The sequence below is a fragment of the Trichomycterus rosablanca genome, unplaced genomic scaffold (assembly GCF_030014385.1).
Source record: "Trichomycterus rosablanca isolate fTriRos1 unplaced genomic scaffold, fTriRos1.hap1 scaffold_224, whole genome shotgun sequence".
Taxonomy (NCBI): Eukaryota; Metazoa; Chordata; class Actinopteri; order Siluriformes; family Trichomycteridae; genus Trichomycterus; species Trichomycterus rosablanca.
In genome coordinates this window covers 1-20,222 of record NW_026947052.1, presented here as the reverse complement: position 1 = coordinate 20,222, position 20,222 = coordinate 1, and the positions used below count along the sequence as shown (strand labels likewise).

At 42.3% G+C, this 20,222-nt stretch overlaps 11 non-coding genes across 11 annotated transcripts; all 11 read right to left on the bottom strand.

The window, feature by feature from the left end:
- Positions 1 to 525: 525 nt before the first annotated feature.
- On the bottom strand, positions 526 to 689 carry LOC134306756 (U1 spliceosomal RNA). Its single transcript, XR_010009431.1, has one exon. It is a non-coding gene; the product is annotated as a U1 spliceosomal RNA (small nuclear RNA).
- A 2,482-nt stretch (positions 690 to 3,171) lies between these two features.
- LOC134306765 (U1 spliceosomal RNA) lies at positions 3,172 to 3,335 on the bottom strand. The gene has a single exon (XR_010009440.1). It is a non-coding gene; the product is annotated as a U1 spliceosomal RNA (small nuclear RNA).
- Positions 3,336 to 4,557: 1,222 nt separating this feature from the next.
- Positions 4,558 to 4,721, bottom strand: LOC134306772 (U1 spliceosomal RNA). Its single transcript, XR_010009447.1, has one exon. It is a non-coding gene; the product is annotated as a U1 spliceosomal RNA (small nuclear RNA).
- A 1,233-nt stretch (positions 4,722 to 5,954) lies between these two features.
- Positions 5,955 to 6,118, bottom strand: LOC134306744 (U1 spliceosomal RNA). The gene has a single exon (XR_010009420.1). It is a non-coding gene; the product is annotated as a U1 spliceosomal RNA (small nuclear RNA).
- Positions 6,119 to 7,698: 1,580 nt separating this feature from the next.
- On the bottom strand, positions 7,699 to 7,862 carry LOC134306759 (U1 spliceosomal RNA). The gene has a single exon (XR_010009434.1). It is a non-coding gene; the product is annotated as a U1 spliceosomal RNA (small nuclear RNA).
- Positions 7,863 to 10,346: 2,484 nt separating this feature from the next.
- LOC134306749 (U1 spliceosomal RNA) lies at positions 10,347 to 10,510 on the bottom strand. Its single transcript, XR_010009425.1, has one exon. It is a non-coding gene; the product is annotated as a U1 spliceosomal RNA (small nuclear RNA).
- Positions 10,511 to 11,734: 1,224 nt separating this feature from the next.
- Positions 11,735 to 11,898, bottom strand: LOC134306771 (U1 spliceosomal RNA). Its single transcript, XR_010009446.1, has one exon. It is a non-coding gene; the product is annotated as a U1 spliceosomal RNA (small nuclear RNA).
- Positions 11,899 to 13,131: 1,233 nt separating this feature from the next.
- On the bottom strand, positions 13,132 to 13,295 carry LOC134306757 (U1 spliceosomal RNA). The gene has a single exon (XR_010009432.1). It is a non-coding gene; the product is annotated as a U1 spliceosomal RNA (small nuclear RNA).
- Positions 13,296 to 14,521: 1,226 nt separating this feature from the next.
- On the bottom strand, positions 14,522 to 14,685 carry LOC134306770 (U1 spliceosomal RNA). Its single transcript, XR_010009445.1, has one exon. It is a non-coding gene; the product is annotated as a U1 spliceosomal RNA (small nuclear RNA).
- Positions 14,686 to 16,240: 1,555 nt separating this feature from the next.
- On the bottom strand, positions 16,241 to 16,404 carry LOC134306782 (U1 spliceosomal RNA). Its single transcript, XR_010009457.1, has one exon. It is a non-coding gene; the product is annotated as a U1 spliceosomal RNA (small nuclear RNA).
- A 2,483-nt stretch (positions 16,405 to 18,887) lies between these two features.
- LOC134306748 (U1 spliceosomal RNA) lies at positions 18,888 to 19,051 on the bottom strand. The gene has a single exon (XR_010009424.1). It is a non-coding gene; the product is annotated as a U1 spliceosomal RNA (small nuclear RNA).
- Positions 19,052 to 20,222: the final 1,171 nt, after the last annotated feature.

Genomic DNA, 20,222 nt, shown 5'->3' with positions numbered 1-20,222 from the left:
TTTTTTCCCCACGAATCCGTCCAATTGATAGGAACTGCACGCAAAAGAACAACGAATCAGAATGAAAATCATACAGAACAAGAAACTAATTGAATACGGTCGGCTAAAATCTACAAGCTCTATCTTTGCCACCACAGAAATCAGGGGAGAGCGCGAACGCAGTCCCCCACTAACTTTATATATAAGTTAAATATCCTACTGTGTTTTTTCATTTTTTATTTTATTAATAATTTTGGCGATGGGTGCCCTTTTTTTGGCTTGAGCACCTGCCCCCAAAAATGTCTGTGCACGTGCCTGGCCCAGTGCTAAAGCTGATTTAAAATACCGGTCTCTTTAACGTTTGTATCAACAAGCTTTCTATGTAAGCTGCCTTTTATGTTATGCTGCCTTTCCAAAAATAGCTCTGGACGACCACTTTTGTCCCAACGCAAAAATGCCACAAATCCGTTCTCCTGATCCGAGCTGCACATCGAACAACGACGGTCGGCTAAAACCTACAAACTCTATTTTTGCCACCACAGAAATCAGGGGAGAGCGCGAACGCAGTCCCCCACTATCAGAAATTATGCAGTCGAGATTCCCACATTTGGGGAATTCGCAGCGGTCAGCACAACCGGAGTGCAATGGCTGAGCCTCGCCCTGGGTGAACCACCTTCTTGATCATGGTCTCGCCCCTGCCAGGTAAGTATGAGGTGTAGAGGCACCGCCGAACAGAGACACCGAATCACACACCGTTCAAACTCACGGTGAGCTCCACTCGTCTACTCATCACACCAGCACAAACCTCACCGAACGCAAACGCCGCTATTCTGCAACATCAAAACGACCACGCCGACATGTGCCTGAAAATAAGAAAAAAAAAAGAAAAAAAAACACTTGGTTCAACCAAAACAGAAGAAAAAAATGATCATTTCAAATTGATCTACAAAAAAGAAAAGAAAAAACACTGTAAAAATCCACCTGACAAGCATGCCCTTTACAGGTTTGGCATAGCTCAATCATGAAACGGTCAAATTAGCCTAAGAAATAGTGCAAACGGCTAATTATGTGCCCAGTGCTAAAGCTGATCTAAAATACCGGTCTCTTTAACGTTTGTATCAACAAGCTTTTTATGTAAACGCTGCCTATCCAAAAATAGCTCTGGACGACCACTTTTTTTCCAAGGCAAAAACGCCACAAATCCGTTCTATCCGAGCTTCAAATCGAAATACGACGAATCAGAACGAAAATCATACAGAACAAGAAAAAAATGAATACGGTCTCGCTCAATTTTACAAGCTCTTGCTTTGCCACCACAGAAATCAAGGGAAAGCGCGAACGCGGTCCCTCATTATCAGAAATTAGCGTTCTATTTCACGTTTGTATCAACAAGCTTTTTATGCAAACGCTGCCTATCCAAAAATAGCTCTGAACTACCACTTTTTGCCCCACGAATCCGTCCAATTGATCGGAACTGCACGCAAAAGAACAACGAATCAGAATGAAAATCATACAGAACAAGAAACTAATTGAATACGGTCGGCTAAAATCTACAAGCTCTATCTTTGCCACCACAGAAATCAGGGAAGAGCGCGAACGCAGTCCCCCACTAACTTTATATATAAGTTAAATATCCTACTGTGTTTTTTCATTTTTTATTTTATTAATAATTTTGGCGATGGGTGCCCTTTTTTTGGCTTGAGCACCTGCCCCCAAAAATGTCTGTGCACGTGCCTGGCCCAGTGCTAAAGCTGATTTAAAATACCGGTCTCTTTAACGTTTGTATCAACAAGCTTTTTATGTAAACGCTGCCTTTCCAAAAATAGCTCTGGACGACCACTTTTGTCCCAACGCAAAAATGCCTGATCCGAGCTGCACATCGAACAAAATCTACAAACTCTATTTTTGCCACCACAGAAATCAGGGGAGAGCGCGAACGCAGTCCCCCACTAACTTTATATATAAGTTAAATATCCTACTGTGTTTTTTCATTTTTTATTTTATTAATAATTTTGGCGATGGGTGCCCTTTTTTTGGCTTGAGCACCTGCCCCCAAAAATGTCTGTGCACGTGCCTGGCCCAGTGCTAAAGCTGATTTAAAATACCGGTCTCTTTAACGTTTGTATCAACAAGCTTTTTATGTAAGCTGCCTTTTATGTTATGCTGCCTTTCCAAAAATAGCTCTGGACGACCACTTTTGTCCCAACGCAAAAATGCCACAAATCCGTTCTCCTGATCCGAGCTGCACATCGAACAACGACGGTCGGCTAAAACCTACAAACTCTATTTTTGCCACCACAGAAATCAGGGGAGAGCGCGAACGCGGTCCCTCATTATCAGAAATTAGCGTTCTATTTCACGTTTGTATCAACAAGCTTTTTATGTAAACGCTGCCTATCCAAAAATAGCTCTGAACGACCACTTTTTTCCCCACGAATGCGTCCAATTGATCGGAACTGCACGCAAAAGAACAACGAATCAGAATGAAAATCATACAGAACAAGAAACTAATTGAATACGGTCGGCTAAAATCTACAAGCTCTATCTTTGCCACCACAGAAATCAGGGGAGAGCGTGAACGCAGTCCCCCACTAACTTTATATATAAGTTAAATATCCTACTGTGTTTTTTCAATTTTTATTTCATTAATAATTTTGGCGATGGGTGCTCTTTATTTGGCTTGAGCACCTGCCCCCAAAAATGTCTGTGCACGTGCCTGGCCCAGTGCTAAAGCTGATTTAAAATACCGGTCTCTTTAGTCAAGAAACTAATTGAATACGGTCGGCTAAAATCTACAAGCTCTATCTTTGCCACCACAGAAATAAGGGGAGAGCGCGAACGCAGTCCCCCACTAACTTTATATATAAGTTAAATATCCTACTGTGTTTTTTCATTTTTTATTTTATTAATAATTTTGGCGATGGGTGCCCTTTTTTTGGCTTGAGCACCTGCCCCCAAAAATGTCTGTGCACGTGCCTGGCCCAGTGCTAAAGCTGATTTAAAATACCGGTCTCTTTAACGTTTGTATCAACAAGCTTTTTATGTAAACGCTGCCTTTCCAAAAATAGCTCTGGACGACCACTTTTGTCCCAACGCAAAAATGCCACAAATCCGTTCTCCTGATCCGAGCAGCACATCGAACAACGACGGTCGGCTAAAATCTGCAAACTCTATTTTTGCCATCACAGAAATCAGGGGAGAGCGCGAACGCAGTCCCCCACAATCAGAAATGATGCAGTCGAGATTCCCACATTTGGGGAATTCGCAGCGGTCAGCACAACCGGAGTGCAATGGCTGAGCCTCGCCCTGGGTGAACCACCTTCTTGATCATGGTCTCGCCCCTGCCAGGTAAGTATGAGGTGTAGAGGCACCGCCGAACAGAGACACCGAATCACACACCGTTCAAACTCACGGTGAGCTCCACTCGTCTACTCATCACACCAGCACAAACCTCACCGAACGCAAACGCCGCTATTCTGCAACATCAAAACGACCACGCCGACATTTGCCTGAAAATAAGAAAAAAAAACAAAAAAAAAACACTTGGTTCAACCAAAACAGAAGAAAAAAATGATCATTTCAAATTGATCTACAAAAAAGAAAAGAAAAAAACACTGTAAAAATCCACCTGACAAGCATGCCCTTTACAGGTTTGGCATAGCTCAATCATGAAACGGTCAAATTAGCCTAAGAAATAGTGCAAACGGCTAATTATGTGCCCAGTGCTAAAGCTGATCTAAAATACCGGTCTCTTTAACGTTTGTATCAACAAGCTTTTTATGTAAACGCTGCCTATCCAAAAATAGCTCTGGACGACCACTTTTTTTCCAAGGCAAAAACGCCACAAATCCGTTCTATCCGAGCTTCAAATCGAAATACGACGAATCAGAACGAAAATCATACAGAACAAGAAAAAAATGAATACGGTCTCGCTCAATTTTACAAGCTCTTGCTTTGCCACCACAGAAATCAAGGGAAAGCGCGAACGCGGTCCCTCATTATCAGAAATTAGCGTTCTATTTCACGTTTGTATCAACAAGCTTTTTATGCAAACGCTGCCTATCCAAAAATAGCTCTGAACTACCACTTTTTGCCCCACGAATCCGTCCAATTGATCGGAACTGCACGCAAAAGAACAACGAATCAGAATGAAAATCATACAGAACAAGAAACTAATTGAATACGGTCGGCTAAAATCTACAAGCTCGAACGCAGTCCCCCACTAACTTTATATATAAGTTAAATATCCTACTGTGTTTTTTCATTTTTTATTTTATTAATAATTTTGGCGATGAGTGCCCTTTTTTTGGCTTGAGCACCTGCCCCCAAAAATGTCTGTGCACGTGCCTGGCCCAGTGCTAAAGCTGATTTAAAATACCGGTCTCTTTAACGTTTGTATCAACAAGCTTTTTATGTAAGCTGCCTTTTATGTTATGCTGCCTTTCCAAAAATAGCTCTGGACGACCACTTTTGTCCCAACGCAAAAATGCCACAAATCCGTTCTCCTGATCCGAGCTGCACATCGAACAACGACGGTCGGCTAAAATCTACAAACTCTATTTTTGCCACCACAGAAATCAGGGGAGAGCGCGAACGCAGTCCCCCACTATCAGAAATGATGCAGTCGAGATTCCCACATTTGGGGAATTCGCAGCGGTCAGCACAACCGGAGTGCAATGGCTGAGCCTCGCCCTGGGTGAACCACCTTCTTGATCATGGTCTCGCTCCTGCCAGGTAAGTATGAGGTGTAGAGGCACCGCCGAACAGAGACACCGAATCACACACCGTTCAAACTCACGGTGAGCTCCACTCGTCTACTCATCACACCAGCACAAAACGCCGCTATTCTGCAACATCAAAACGACCACGCCGACATTTGCCTGAAAATAAGAAAAAAAAACCACTTGGTTCAACCAAAACAGAAGAAAAAAATGATCATTTCAAATTGATCTACAAAAAAGAAAAAAGAAAACACTGTAAAAATCCACCTGACAAGCATGCCCTTTACATGTTTGGCATAGCTCAATCATGAAACGGTCAAATTAGCCTAAGAAATAGTGCAAACGGCTAATTATGTGCCCAGTGCTAAAGCTGATCTAAAATACCGGTCTCTTTAACGTTTGTATCAACAAGCTTTTTATGTAAACGCTGCCTATCCAAAAACAGCTCTGGACGACCACTTTTTTTCCAAGGCAAAAACGCCACAAATCCGTTCTTGATCCGAGCTGCAAATCGAAATACGACGAATCAGAATGAAAATCATACAGAACAAGAAACAAAATGAATACGGTCTCGCTCAATTTTACAAGCTCTTGCTTTGCCACCACAGAAATCAAGGGAAAGCGCGAACGCGGTCCCTCATTATCAGAAATTAGCGTTCTATTTCACGTTTGTATCAACAAGCTTTTTATGTAAACGCTGCCTATCCAAAAATAGCTCTGAACGACCACTTTTTTCCCCACGAATCCGTCCAATTGATAGGAACTGCACGCAAAAGAACAACGAATCAGAATGAAAATCATACAGAACAAGAAACTAATTGAATACGGTCGGCTAAAATCTACAAGCTCTATCTTTGCCACCACAGAAATCAGGGGAGAGCGCGAACGCAGTCCCCCACTAACTTTATATATAAGTTAAATATCCTACTGTGTTTTTTCATTTTTTATTTTATTAATAATTTTGGCGATGGGTGCCCTTTTTTTGGCTTGAGCACCTGCCCCCAAAAATGTCTGTGCACGTGCCTGGCCCAGTGCTAAAGCTGATTTAAAATACCGGTCTCTTTAACGTTTGTATCAACAAGCTTTCTATGTAAGCTGCCTTTTATGTTATGCTGCCTTTCCAAAAATAGCTCTGGACGACCACTTTTGTCCCAACGCAAAAATGCCACAAATCCGTTCTCCTGATCCGAGCTGCACATCGAACAACGACGGTCGGCTAAAACCTACAAACTCTATTTTTGCCACCACAGAAATCAGGGGAGAGCGCGAACGCAGTCCCCCACTATCAGAAATTATGCAGTCGAGATTCCCACATTTGGGGAATTCGCAGCGGTCAGCACAACCGGAGTGCAATGGCTGAGCCTCGCCCTGGGTGAACCACCTTCTTGATCATGGTCTCGCCCCTGCCAGGTAAGTATGAGGTGTAGAGGCACCGCCGAACAGAGACACCGAATCACACACCGTTCAAACTCACGGTGAGCTCCACTCGTCTACTCATCACACCAGCACAAACCTCACCGAACGCAAACGCCGCTATTCTGCAACATCAAAACGACCACGCCGACATGTGCCTGAAAATAAGAAAAAAAAAAGAAAAAAAAACACTTGGTTCAACCAAAACAGAAGAAAAAAATGATCATTTCAAATTGATCTACAAAAAAGAAAAGAAAAAACACTGTAAAAATCCACCTGACAAGCATGCCCTTTACAGGTTTGGCATAGCTCAATCATGAAACGGTCAAATTAGCCTAAGAAATAGTGCAAACGGCTAATTATGTGCCCAGTGCTAAAGCTGATCTAAAATACCGGTCTCTTTAACGTTTGTATCAACAAGCTTTTTATGTAAACGCTGCCTATCCAAAAATAGCTCTGGACGACCACTTTTTTTCCAAGGCAAAAACGCCACAAATCCGTTCTATCCGAGCTTCAAATCGAAATACGACGAATCAGAACGAAAATCATACAGAACAAGAAAAAAATGAATACGGTCTCGCTCAATTTTACAAGCTCTTGCTTTGCCACCACAGAAATCAAGGGAAAGCGCGAACGCGGTCCCTCATTATCAGAAATTAGCGTTCTATTTCACGTTTGTATCAACAAGCTTTTTATGCAAACGCTGCCTATCCAAAAATAGCTCTGAACTACCACTTTTTGCCCCACGAATCCGTCCAATTGATCGGAACTGCACGCAAAAGAACAACGAATCAGAATGAAAATCATACAGAACAAGAAACTAATTGAATACGGTCGGCTAAAATCTACAAGCTCTATCTTTGCCACCACAGAAATCAGGGAAGAGCGCGAACGCAGTCCCCCACTAACTTTATATATAAGTTAAATATCCTACTGTGTTTTTTCATTTTTTATTTTATTAATAATTTTGGCGATGGGTGCCCTTTTTTTGGCTTGAGCACCTGCCCCCAAAAATGTCTGTGCACGTGCCTGGCCCAGTGCTAAAGCTGATTTAAAATACCGGTCTCTTTAACGTTTGTATCAACAAGCTTTTTATGTAAACGCTGCCTTTCCAAAAATAGCTCTGGACGACCACTTTTGTCCCAACGCAAAAATGCCTGATCCGAGCTGCACATCGAACAAAATCTACAAACTCTATTTTTGCCACCACAGAAATCAGGGGAGAGCGCGAACGCAGTCCCCCACTAACTTTATATATAAGTTAAATATCCTACTGTGTTTTTTCATTTTTTATTTTATTAATAATTTTGGCGATGGGTGCCCTTTTTTTGGCTTGAGCACCTGCCCCCAAAAATGTCTGTGCACGTGCCTGGCCCAGTGCTAAAGCTGATTTAAAATACCGGTCTCTTTAACGTTTGTATCAACAAGCTTTTTATGTAAACGCTGCCTTTCCAAAAATAGCTCTGGACGACCACTTTTATACCAACGCAAAAATGCCACAAATCCGTTCTCCTGATCCGAGCTGCACATCGAACAACGACGGTCGGCTAAAATCTGCAAACTCTATTTTTGCCACCACAGAAATCAGGGGAGAGCGCGAACGCAGTCCCCCACTATCAGAAATTATGCAGTCGAGATTCCCACATTTGGGGAATTCGCAGCAGTCAGCACAACCAGAGTGCAATGGCTGAGCCTCGCCCTGGGTGAACCACCTTCTTGATCATGGTCTCGCCCCTGCCAGGTAAGTATGAGGTGTAGAAGCACCGCCGAACAGAGACACCGAATCACACACCGTTCAAACTCACGGTGAGCTCCACTCGTCTACTCATCACACCAGCACAAACCTCACCGAACGCAAACGCCGCTATTCTGCAACATCAAAACGACCACGCCGACATTTGCCTGAAAATAAGAAAAAAAAAACAAAAAAAAAAACACTTGGTTCAACCAAAACAGAAGAAAAAAATGATCATTTCAAATTGATCTACAAAAAAGAAAAGAAAAAACACTGTAAAAATCCACCTGACAAGCATGCCCTTTACAGGTTTGGCATAGCTCAATCATGAAACGGTCAAATTAGCCTAAAAAATAGTGCAAACGGCTAATTATGTGCCCAGTGCTAAAGCTGATCTAAAATACCGGTCTCTTTAACGTTTGTATCAACAAGCTTTTTATGTAAACGCTGCCTATCCAAAAATAGCTCTGGACGACCACTTTTTTTCCAAGGCAAAAACGCCACAAATCCGTTCTATCCGAGCTTCAAATCGAAATACGACGAATCAGAACGAAAATCATACAGAACAAGAAAAAAATGAATACGGTCTCGCTCAATTTTACAAGCTCTTGCTTTGCCACCACAGAAATCAAGGGAAAGCGCGAACGCGGTCCCTCATTATCAGAAATTAGCGTTCTATTTCACGTTTGTATCAACAAGCTTTTAATGCAAACGCTGCCTATCCAAAAATAGCTCTGAACTACCACTTTTTGCCCCACGAATCCGTCCAATTGATCGGAACTGCACGCAAAAGAACAACGAATCAGAATGAAAATCATACAGAACAAGAAACTAATTGAATACGGTCGGCTAAAATCTACAAGCTCTATCTTTGCCACCACAGAAATCAGGGAAGAGCGCGAACGCAGTCCCCCACTAACTTTATATATAAGTTAAATATCCTACTGTGTTTTTTCATTTTTTATTTTATTAATAATTTTGGCGATGGGTGCCCTTTTTTTGGCTTGAGCACCTGCCCCCAAAAATGTCTGTGCACGTGCCTGGCCCAGTGCTAAAGCTGATTTAAAATACCGGTCTCTTTAACGTTTGTATCAACAAGCTTTTTATGTAAACGCTGCCTTTCCAAAAATAGCTCTGGACGACCACTTTTGTCCCAACGCAAAAATGCCTGATCCGAGCTGCACATCGAACAAAATCTACAAACTCTATTTTTGCCACCACAGAAATCAGGGGAGAGCGCGAACGCAGTCCCCCACTAACTTTATATATAAGTTAAATATCCTACTGTGTTTTTTCATTTTTTATTTTATTAATAATTTTGGCGATGGGTGCCCTTTTTTTGGCTTGAGCACCTGCCCCCAAAAATGTCTGTGCACGTGCCTGGCCCAGTGCTAAAGCTGATTTAAAATACCGGTCTCTTTAACGTTTGTATCAACAAGCTTTTTATGTAAGCTGCCTTTTATGTTATGCTGCCTTTCCAAAAATAGCTCTGGACGACCACTTTTGTCCCAACGCAAAAATGCCACAAATCCGTTCTCCTGATCCGAGCTGCACATCGAACAACGACGGTCGGCTAAAACCTACAAACTCTATTTTTGCCACCACAGAAATCAGGGGAGAGCGCGAACGCGGTCCCTCATTATCAGAAATTAGCGTTCTATTTCACGTTTGTATCAACAAGCTTTTTATGTAAACGCTGCCTATCCAAAAATAGCTCTGAACGACCACTTTTTTCCCCACGAATGCGTCCAATTGATCGGAACTGCACGCAAAAGAACAACGAATCAGAATGAAAATCATACAGAACAAGAAACTAATTGAATACGGTCGGCTAAAATCTACAAGCTCTATCTTTGCCACCACAGAAATCAGGGGAGAGCGCGAACGCAGTCCCCCACTAACTTTATATATAAGTTAAATATCCTACTGTGTTTTTTCAATTTTTATTTCATTAATAATTTTGGCGATGGGTGCTCTTTATTTGGCTTGAGCACCTGCCCCCAAAAATGTCTGTGCACGTGCCTGGCCCAGTGCTAAAGCTGATTTAAAATACCGGTCTCTTTAGTCAAGAAACTAATTGAATACGGTCGGCTAAAATCTACAAGCTCTATCTTTGCCACCACAGAAATAAGGGGAGAGCGCGAACGCAGTCCCCCACTAACTTTATATATAAGTTAAATATCCTACTGTGTTTTTTCATTTTTTATTTTATTAATAATTTTGGCGATGGGTGCCCTTTTTTTGGCTTGAGCACCTGCCCCCAAAAATGTCTGTGCACGTGCCTGGCCCAGTGCTAAAGCTGATTTAAAATACCGGTCTCTTTAACGTTTGTATCAACAAGCTTTTTATGTAAACGCTGCCTTTCCAAAAATAGCTCTGGACGACCACTTTTGTCCCAACGCAAAAATGCCACAAATCCGTTCTCCTGATCCGAGCAGCACATCGAACAACGACGGTCGGCTAAAATCTGCAAACTCTATTTTTGCCACCACAGAAATCAGGGGAGAGCGCGAACGCAGTCCCCCACAATCAGAAATTATGCAGTCGAGATTCCCACATTTGGGGAATTCGCAGCGGTCAGCACAACCGGAGTGCAATGGCTGAGCCTCGCCCTGGGTGAACCACCTTCTTGATCATGGTCTCGCCCCTGCCAGGTAAGTATGAGGTGTAGAGGCACCGCCGAACAGAGACACCGAATCACACACCGTTCAAACTCACGGTGAGCTCCACTCGTCTACTCATCACACCAGCACAAACCTCACCGAACGCAAACGCCGCTATTCTGCAACATCAAAACGACCACGCCGACATTTGCCTGAAAATAAGAAAAAAAAAAAAAAAAAAAAAACACTTGGTTCAACCAAAACAGAAGAAAAAAATGATCATTTCAAATTGATCTACAAAAAAGAAAAGAAAAAAACACTGTAAAAATCCACCTGACAAGCATGCCCTTTACAGGTTTGGCATAGCTCAATCATGAAACGGTCAAATTAGCCTAAGAAATAGTGCAAACGGCTAATTATGTGCCCAGTGCTAAAGCTGATCTAAAATACCGGTCTCTTTAACGTTTGTATCAACAAGCTTTTTATGTAAACGCTGCCTATCCAAAAATAGCTCTGGACGACCACTTTTTTTCCAAGGCAAAAACGCCACAAATCCGTTCTATCCGAGCTTCAAATCGAAATACGACGAATCAGAACGAAAATCATACAGAACAAGAAAAAAATGAATACGGTCTCGCTCAATTTTACAAGCTCTTGCTTTGCCACCACAGAAATCAAGGGAAAGCGCGAACGCGGTCCCTCATTATCAGAAATTAGCGTTCTATTTCACGTTTGTATCAACAAGCTTTTTATGCAAACGCTGCCTATCCAAAAATAGCTCTGAACTACCACTTTTTGCCCCACGAATCCGTCCAATTGATCGGAACTGCACGCAAAAGAACAACGAATCAGAATGAAAATCATACAGAACAAGAAACTAATTGAATACGGTCGGCTAAAATCTACAAGCTCGAACGCAGTCCCCCACTAACTTTATATATAAGTTAAATATCCTACTGTGTTTTTTCATTTTTTATTTTATTAATAATTTTGGCGATGAGTGCCCTTTTTTTGGCTTGAGCACCTGCCCCCAAAAATGTCTGTGCACGTGCCTGGCCCAGTGCTAAAGCTGATTTAAAATACCGGTCTCTTTAACGTTTGTATCAACAAGCTTTTTATGTAAGCTGCCTTTTATGTTATGCTGCCTTTCCAAAAATAGCTCTGGACGACCACTTTTGTCCCAACGCAAAAATGCCACAAATCCGTTCTCCTGATCCGAGCTGCACATCGAACAACGACGGTCGGCTAAAATCTACAAACTCTATTTTTGCCACCACAGAAATCAGGGGAGAGCGCGAACGCAGTCCCCCACTATCAGAAATGATGCAGTCGAGATTCCCACATTTGGGGAATTCGCAGCGGTCAGCACAACCGGAGTGCAATGGCTGAGCCTCGCCCTGGGTGAACCACCTTCTTGATCATGGTCTCGCTCCTGCCAGGTAAGTATGAGGTGTAGAGGCACCGCCGAACAGAGACACCGAATCACACACCGTTCAAACTCACGGTGAGCTCCACTCGTCTACTCATCACACCAGCACAAAACGCCGCTATTCTGCAACATCAAAACGACCACGCCGACATTTGCCTGAAAATAAGAAAAAAAAACCACTTGGTTCAACCAAAACAGAAGAAAAAAATGATCATTTCAAATTGATCTACAAAAAAGAAAAAAGAAAACACTGTAAAAATCCACCTGACAAGCATGCCCTTTACATGTTTGGCATAGCTCAATCATGAAACGGTCAAATTAGCCTAAGAAATAGTGCAAACGGCTAATTATGTGCCCAGTGCTAAAGCTGATCTAAAATACCGGTCTCTTTAACGTTTGTATCAACAAGCTTTTTATGTAAACGCTGCCTATCCAAAAACAGCTCTGGACGACCACTTTTTTTCCAAGGCAAAAGCGCCACAAATCCGTTCTTGATCCGAGCTGCAAATCGAAATACGACGAATCAGAATGAAAATCATACAGAACAAGAAACAAAATGAATACGGTCTCGCTCAATTTTACAAGCTCTTGCTTTGCCACCACAGAAATCAAGGGAAAGCGCGAACGCGGTCCCTCATTATCAGAAATTAGCGTTCTATTTCACGTTTGTATCAACAAGCTTTTTATGTAAACGCTGCCTATCCAAAAATAGCTCTGAACGACCACTTTTTTCCCCACGAATCCGTCCAATTGATAGGAACTGCACGCAAAAGAACAACGAATCAGAATGAAAATCATACAGAACAAGAAACTAATTGAATACGGTCGGCTAAAATCTACAAGCTCTATCTTTGCCACCACAGAAATCAGGGGAGAGCGCGAACGCAGTCCCCCACTAACTTTATATATAAGTTAAATATCCTACTGTGTTTTTTCATTTTTTATTTTATTAATAATTTTGGCGATGGGTGCCCTTTTTTTGGCTTGAGCACCTGCCCCCAAAAATGTCTGTGCACGTGCCTGGCCCAGTGCTAAAGCTGATTTAAAATACCGGTCTCTTTAACGTTTGTATCAACAAGCTTTCTATGTAAGCTGCCTTTTATGTTATGCTGCCTTTCCAAAAATAGCTCTGGACGACCACTTTTGTCCCAACGCAAAAATGCCACAAATCCGTTCTCCTGATCCGAGCTGCACATCGAACAACGACGGTCGGCTAAAACCTACAAACTCTATTTTTGCCACCACAGAAATCAGGGGAGAGCGTGAACGCAGTCCCCCACTATCAGAAATTATGCAGTCGAGATTCCCACATTTGGGGAATTCGCAGCGGTCAGCACAACCGGAGTGCAATGGCTGAGCCTCGCCCTGGGTGAACCACCTTCTTGATCATGGTCTCGCCCCTGCCAGGTAAGTATGAGGTGTAGAGGCACCGCCGAACAGAGACACCGAATCACACACCGTTCAAACTCACGGTGAGCTCCACTCGTCTACTCATCACACCAGCACAAACCTCACCGAACGCAAACGCCGCTATTCTGCAACATCAAAACGACCACGCCGACATTTGCCTGAAAATAAGAAAAAAAAAAAAAAGAAAAAAAACACTTGGTTCAACCAAAACAGAAGAAAAAAAATGATCATTTCAAATTGATCTACAAAAAAGAAAAGAAAAAAACACTGTAAAAATCCACCTGACAAGCATGCCCTTTACAGGTTTGGCATAGCTCAATCATGAAACGGTCAAATTAGCCTAAGAAATAGTGCAAACGGCTAATTATGTGCCCAGTGCTAAAGCTGATCTAAAATACCGGTCTCTTTAACGTTTGTATCAACAAGCTTTTTATGTAAACGCTGCCTATCCAAAAATAGCTCTGGACGACCACTTTTTTTCCAAGGCAAAAACGCCACAAATCCGTTCTATCCGAGCTTCAAATCGAAATACGACGAATCAGAACGAAAATCATACAGAACAAGAAAAAAATGAATACGGTCTCGCTCAATTTTACAAGCTCTTGCTTTGCCACCACAGAAATCAAGGGAAAGCGCGAACGCGGTCCCTCATTATCAGAAATTAGCGTTCTATTTCACGTTTGTATCAACAAGCTTTTTATGCAAACGCTGCCTATCCAAAAATAGCTCTGAACTACCACTTTTTGCCCCACGAATCCGTCCAATTGATCGGAACTGCACGCAAAAGAACAACGAATCAGAATGAAAATCATACAGAACAAGAAACTAATTGAATACGGTCGGCTAAAATCTACAAGCTCGAACGCAGTCCCCCACTAACTTTATATATAAGTTAAATATCCTACTGTGTTTTTTCATTTTTTATTTTATTAATAATTTTGGCGATGAGTGCCCTTTTTTTGGCTTGAGCACCTGCCCCCAAAAATGTCTGTGCACGTGCCTGGCCCAGTGCTAAAGCTGATTTAAAATACCGGTCTCTTTAACGTTTGTATCAACAAGCTTTTTATGTAAGCTGCCTTTTATGTTATGCTGCCTTTCCAAAAATAGCTCTGGACGACCACTTTTGTCCCAACGCAAAAATGCCACAAATCCGTTCTCCTGATCCGAGCTGCACATCGAACAACGACGGTCGGCTAAAATCTACAAACTCTATTTTTGCCACCACAGAAATCAGGGGAGAGCGCGAACGCAGTCCCCCACTATCAGAAATGATGCAGTCGAGATTCCCACATTTGGGGAATTCGCAGCGGTCAGCACAACCGGAGTGCAATGGCTGAGCCTCGCCCTGGGTGAACCACCTTCTTGATCATGGTCTCGCTCCTGCCAGGTAAGTATGAGGTGTAGAGGCACCGCCGAACAGAGACACCGAATCACACACCGTTCAAACTCACGGTGAGCTCCACTCGTCTACTCATCACACCAGCACAAAACGCCGCTATTCTGCAACATCAAAACGACCACGCCGACATTTGCCTGAAAATAAGAAAAAAAAACCACTTGGTTCAACCAAAACAGAAGAAAAAAATGATCATTTCAAATTGATCTACAAAAAAGAAAAAAGAAAACACTGTAAAAATCCACCTGACAAGCATGCCCTTTACATGTTTGGCATAGCTCAATCATGAAACGGTCAAATTAGCCTAAGAAATAGTGCAAACGGCTAATTATGTGCCCAGTGCTAAAGCTGATCTAAAATACCGGTCTCTTTAACGTTTGTATCAACAAGCTTTTTATGTAAACGCTGCCTATCCAAAAATAGCTCTGGACGACCACTTTTTTTCCAAGGCAAAAACGCCACAAATCCGTTCTATCCGAGCTTCAAATCGAAATACGACGAATCAGAACGAAAATCATACAGAACAAGAAAAAAATGAATACGGTCTCGCTCAATTTTACAAGCTCTTGCTTTGCCACCACAGAAATCAAGGGAAAGCGCGAACGCGGTCCCTCATTATCAGAAATTAGCGTTCTATTTCACGTTTGTATCAACAAGCTTTTTATGCAAACGCTGCCTATCCAAAAATAGCTCTGAACTACCACTTTTTGCCCCACGAATCCGTCCAATTGATCGGAACTGCACGCAAAAGAACAACGAATCAGAATGAAAATCATACAGAACAAGAAACTAATTGAATACGGTCGGCTAAAATCTACAAGCTCTATCTTTGCCACCACAGAAATCAGGGAAGAGCGCGAACGCAGTCCCCCACTAACTTTATATATAAGTTAAATATCCTACTGTGTTTTTTCATTTTTTATTTTATTAATAATTTTGGCGATGGGTGCCCTTTTTTTGGCTTGAGCACCTGCCCCCAAAAATGTCTGTGCACGTGCCTGGCCCAGTGCTAAAGCTGATTTAAAATACCGGTCTCTTTAACGTTTGTATCAACAAGCTTTTTATGTAAACGCTGCCTTTCCAAAAATAGCTCTGGACGACCACTTTTGTCCCAACGCAAAAATGCCTGATCCGAGCTGCACATCGAACAAAATCTACAAACTCTATTTTTGCCACCACAGAAATCAGGGGAGAGCGCGAACGCAGTCCCCCACTAACTTTATATATAAGTTAAATATCCTACTGTGTTTTTTCATTTTTTATTTTATTAATAATTTTGGCGATGGGTGCCCTTTTTTTGGCTTGAGCACCTGCCCCCAAAAATGTCTGTGCACGTGCCTGGCCCAGTGCTAAAGCTGATTTAAAATACCGGTCTCTTTAACGTTTGTATCAACAAGCTTTTTATGTAAACGCTGCCTTTCCAAAAATAGCTCTGGACGACCACTTTTATACCAACGCAAAAATGCCACAAATCCGTTCTCCTGATCCGAGCTGCACATCGAACAACGACGGTCGGCTAAAATCTGCAAACTCTATTTTTGCCACCACAGAAATCAGGGGAGAGCCCGAACGCAGTCCCCCACTATCAGAAATTATGCAGTCGAGATTCCCACATTTGGGGAATTCGCAGCAGTCAGCACAACCAGAGTGCAATGGCTGAGCCTCGCCCTGGGTGAACCACCTTCTTGATCATGGTCTCGCCCCTGCCAGGTAAGTATGAGGTGTAGAAGCACCGCCGAACAGAGACACCGAATCACACACCGTTCAAACTCACGGTGAGCTCCACTCGTCTACTCATCACACCAGCACAAACCTCACCGAACGCAAACGCCGCTATTCTGCAACATCAAAACGACCACGCCGACATTTGCCTGAAAATAAGAAAAAAAAAAAAAAAAAAAAACACTTGGTTCAACCAAAACAGAAGAAAAAAATGATCATTTCAAATTGATCTACAAAAAAGAAAAGAAAAAACACTGTAAAAATCCACCTGACAAGCATGCCCTTTACAGGTTTGGCATAGCTCAATCATGAAACGGTCAAATTAGCCTAAAAAATAGTGCAAACGGCTAATTATGTGCCCAGTGCTAAAGCTGATCTAAAATACCGGTCTCTTTAACGTTTGTATCAACAAGCTTTTTATGTAAACGCTGCCTATCCAAAAATAGCTCTGGACGACCACTTTTTTTCCAAGGCAAAAACGCCACAAATCCGTTCTATCCGAGCTTCAAATCGAAATACGACGAATCAGAACGAAAATCATACAGAACAAGAAAAAAATGAATACGGTCTCGCTCAATTTTACAAGCTCTTGCTTTGCCACCACAGAAATCAAGGGAAAGCGCGAACGCGGTCCCTCATTATCAGAAATTAGCGTTCTATTTCACGTTTGTATCAACAAGCTTTTAATGCAAACGCTGCCTATCCAAAAATAGCTCTGAACTACCACTTTTTGCCCCACGAATCCGTCCAATTGATCGGAACTGCACGCAAAAGAACAACGAATCAGAATGAAAATCATACAGAACAAGAAACTAATTGAATACGGTCGGCTAAAATCTACAAGCTCTATCTTTGCCACCACAGAAATCAGGGAAGAGCGCGAACGCAGTCCCCCACTAACTTTATATATAAGTTAAATATCCTACTGTGTTTTTTCATTTTTTATTTTATTAATAATTTTGGCGATGGGTGCCCTTTTTTTGGCTTGAGCACCTGCCCCCAAAAATGTCTGTGCACGTGCCTGGCCCAGTGCTAAAGCTGATTTAAAATACCGGTCTCTTTAACGTTTGTATCAACAAGCTTTTTATGTAAACGCTGCCTTTCCAAAAATAGCTCTGGACGACCACTTTTGTCCCAACGCAAAAATGCCTGATCCGAGCTGCACATCGAACAAAATCTACAAACTCTATTTTTGCCACCACAGAAATCAGGGGAGAGCGCGAACGCAGTCCCCCACTAACTTTATATATAAGTTAAATATCCTACTGTGTTTTTTCATTTTTTATTTTATTAATAATTTTGGCGATGGGTGCCCTTTTTTTGGCTTGAGCACCTGCCCCCAAAAATGTCTGTGCACGTGCCTGGCCCAGTGCTAAAGCTGATTTAAAATACCGGTCTCTTTAACGTTTGTATCAACAAGCTTTTTATGTAAGCTGCCTTTTATGTTATGCTGCCTTTCCAAAAATAGCTCTGGACGACCACTTTTGTCCCAACGCAAAAATGCCACAAATCCGTTCTCCTGATCCGAGCTGCACATCGAACAACGACGGTCGGCTAAAACCTACAAACTCTATTTTTGCCACCACAGAAATCAGGGGAGAGCGCGAACGCGGTCCCTCATTATCAGAAATTAGCGTTCTATTTCACGTTTGTATCAACAAGCTTTTTATGTAAACGCTGCCTATCCAAAAATAGCTCTGAACGACCACTTTTTTCCCCACGAATGCGTCCAATTGATCGGAACTGCACGCAAAAGAACAACGAATCAGAATGAAAATCATACAGAACAAGAAACTAATTGAATACGGTCGGCTAAAATCTACAAGCTCTATCTTTGCCACCACAGAAATCAGGGGAGAGCGCGAACGCAGTCCCCCACTAACTTTATATATAAGTTAAATATCCTACTGTGTTTTTTCAATTTTTATTTCATTAATAATTTTGGCGATGGGTGCTCTTTATTTGGCTTGAGCACCTGCCCCCAAAAATGTCTGTGCACGTGCCTGGCCCAGTGCTAAAGCTGATTTAAAATACCGGTCTCTTTAGTCAAGAAACTAATTGAATACGGTCGGCTAAAATCTACAAGCTCTATCTTTGCCACCACAGAAATAAGGGGAGAGCGCGAACGCAGTCCCCCACTAACTTTATATATAAGTTAAATATCCTACTGTGTTTTTTCATTTTTTATTTTATTAATAATTTTGGCGATGGGTGCCCTTTTTTTGGCTTGAGCACCTGCCCCCAAAAATGTCTGTGCACGTGCCTGGCCCAGTGCTAAAGCTGATTTAAAATACCGGTCTCTTTAACGTTTGTATCAACAAGCTTTTTATGTAAACGCTGCCTTTCCAAAAATAGCTCTGGACGACCACTTTTGTCCCAACGCAAAAATGCCACAAATCCGTTCTCCTGATCCGAGCAGCACATCGAACAACGACGGTCGGCTAAAATCTGCAAACTCTATTTTTGCCACCACAGAAATCAGGGGAGAGCGCGAACGCAGTCCCCCACAATCAGAAATTATGCAGTCGAGATTCCCACATTTGGGGAATTCGCAGCGGTCAGCACAACCGGAGTGCAATGGCTGAGCCTCGCCCTGGGTGAACCACCTTCTTGATCATGGTCTCGCCCCTGCCAGGTAAGTATGAGGTGTAGAGGCACCGCCGAACAGAGACACCGAATCACACACCGTTCAAACTCACGGTGAGCTCCACTCGTCTACTCATCACACCAGCACAAACCTCACCGAACGCAAACGCCGCTATTCTGCAACATCAAAACGACCACGCCGACATTTGCCTGAAAATAAGAAAAAAAAAACAAAAAAAAAAACACTTGGTTCAACCAAAACAGAAGAAAAAAATGATCATTTCAAATTGATCTACAAAAAAGAAAAGAAAAAAACACTGTAAAAATCCACCTGACAAGCATGCCCTTTACAGGTTTGGCATAGCTCAATCATGAAACGGTCAAATTAGCCTAAGAAATAGTGCAAACGGCTAATTATGTGCCCAGTGCTAAAGCTGATCTAAAATACCGGTCTCTTTAACGTTTGTATCAACAAGCTTTTTATGTAAACGCTGCCTATCCAAAAATAGCTCTGGACGACCACTTTTTTTCCAAGGCAAAAACGCCACAAATCCGTTCTATCCGAGCTTCAAATCGAAATACGACGAATCAGAACGAAAATCATACAGAACAAGAAAAAAATGAATACGGTCTCGCTCAATTTTACAAGCTCTTGCTTTGCCACCACAGAAATCAAGGGAAAGCGCGAACGCGGTCCCTCATTATCAGAAATTAGCGTTCTATTTCACGTTTGTATCAACAAGCTTTTTATGCAAACGCTGCCTATCCAAAAATAGCTCTGAACTACCACTTTTTGCCCCACGAATCCGTCCAATTGATCGGAACTGCACGCAAAAGAACAACGAATCAGAATGAAAATCATACAGAACAAGAAACTAATTGAATACGGTCGGCTAAAATCTACAAGCTCGAACGCAGTCCCCCACTAACTTTATATATAAGTTAAATATCCTACTGTGTTTTTTCATTTTTTATTTTATTAATAATTTTGGCGATGAGTGCCCTTTTTTTGGCTTGAGCACCTGCCCCCAAAAATGTCTGTGCACGTGCCTGGCCCAGTGCTAAAGCTGATTTAAAATACCGGTCTCTTTAACGTTTGTATCAACAAGCTTTTTATGTAAGCTGCCTTTTATGTTATGCTGCCTTTCCAAAAATAGCTCTGGACGACCACTTTTGTCCCAACGCAAAAATGCCACAAATCCGTTCTCCTGATCCGAGCTGCACATCG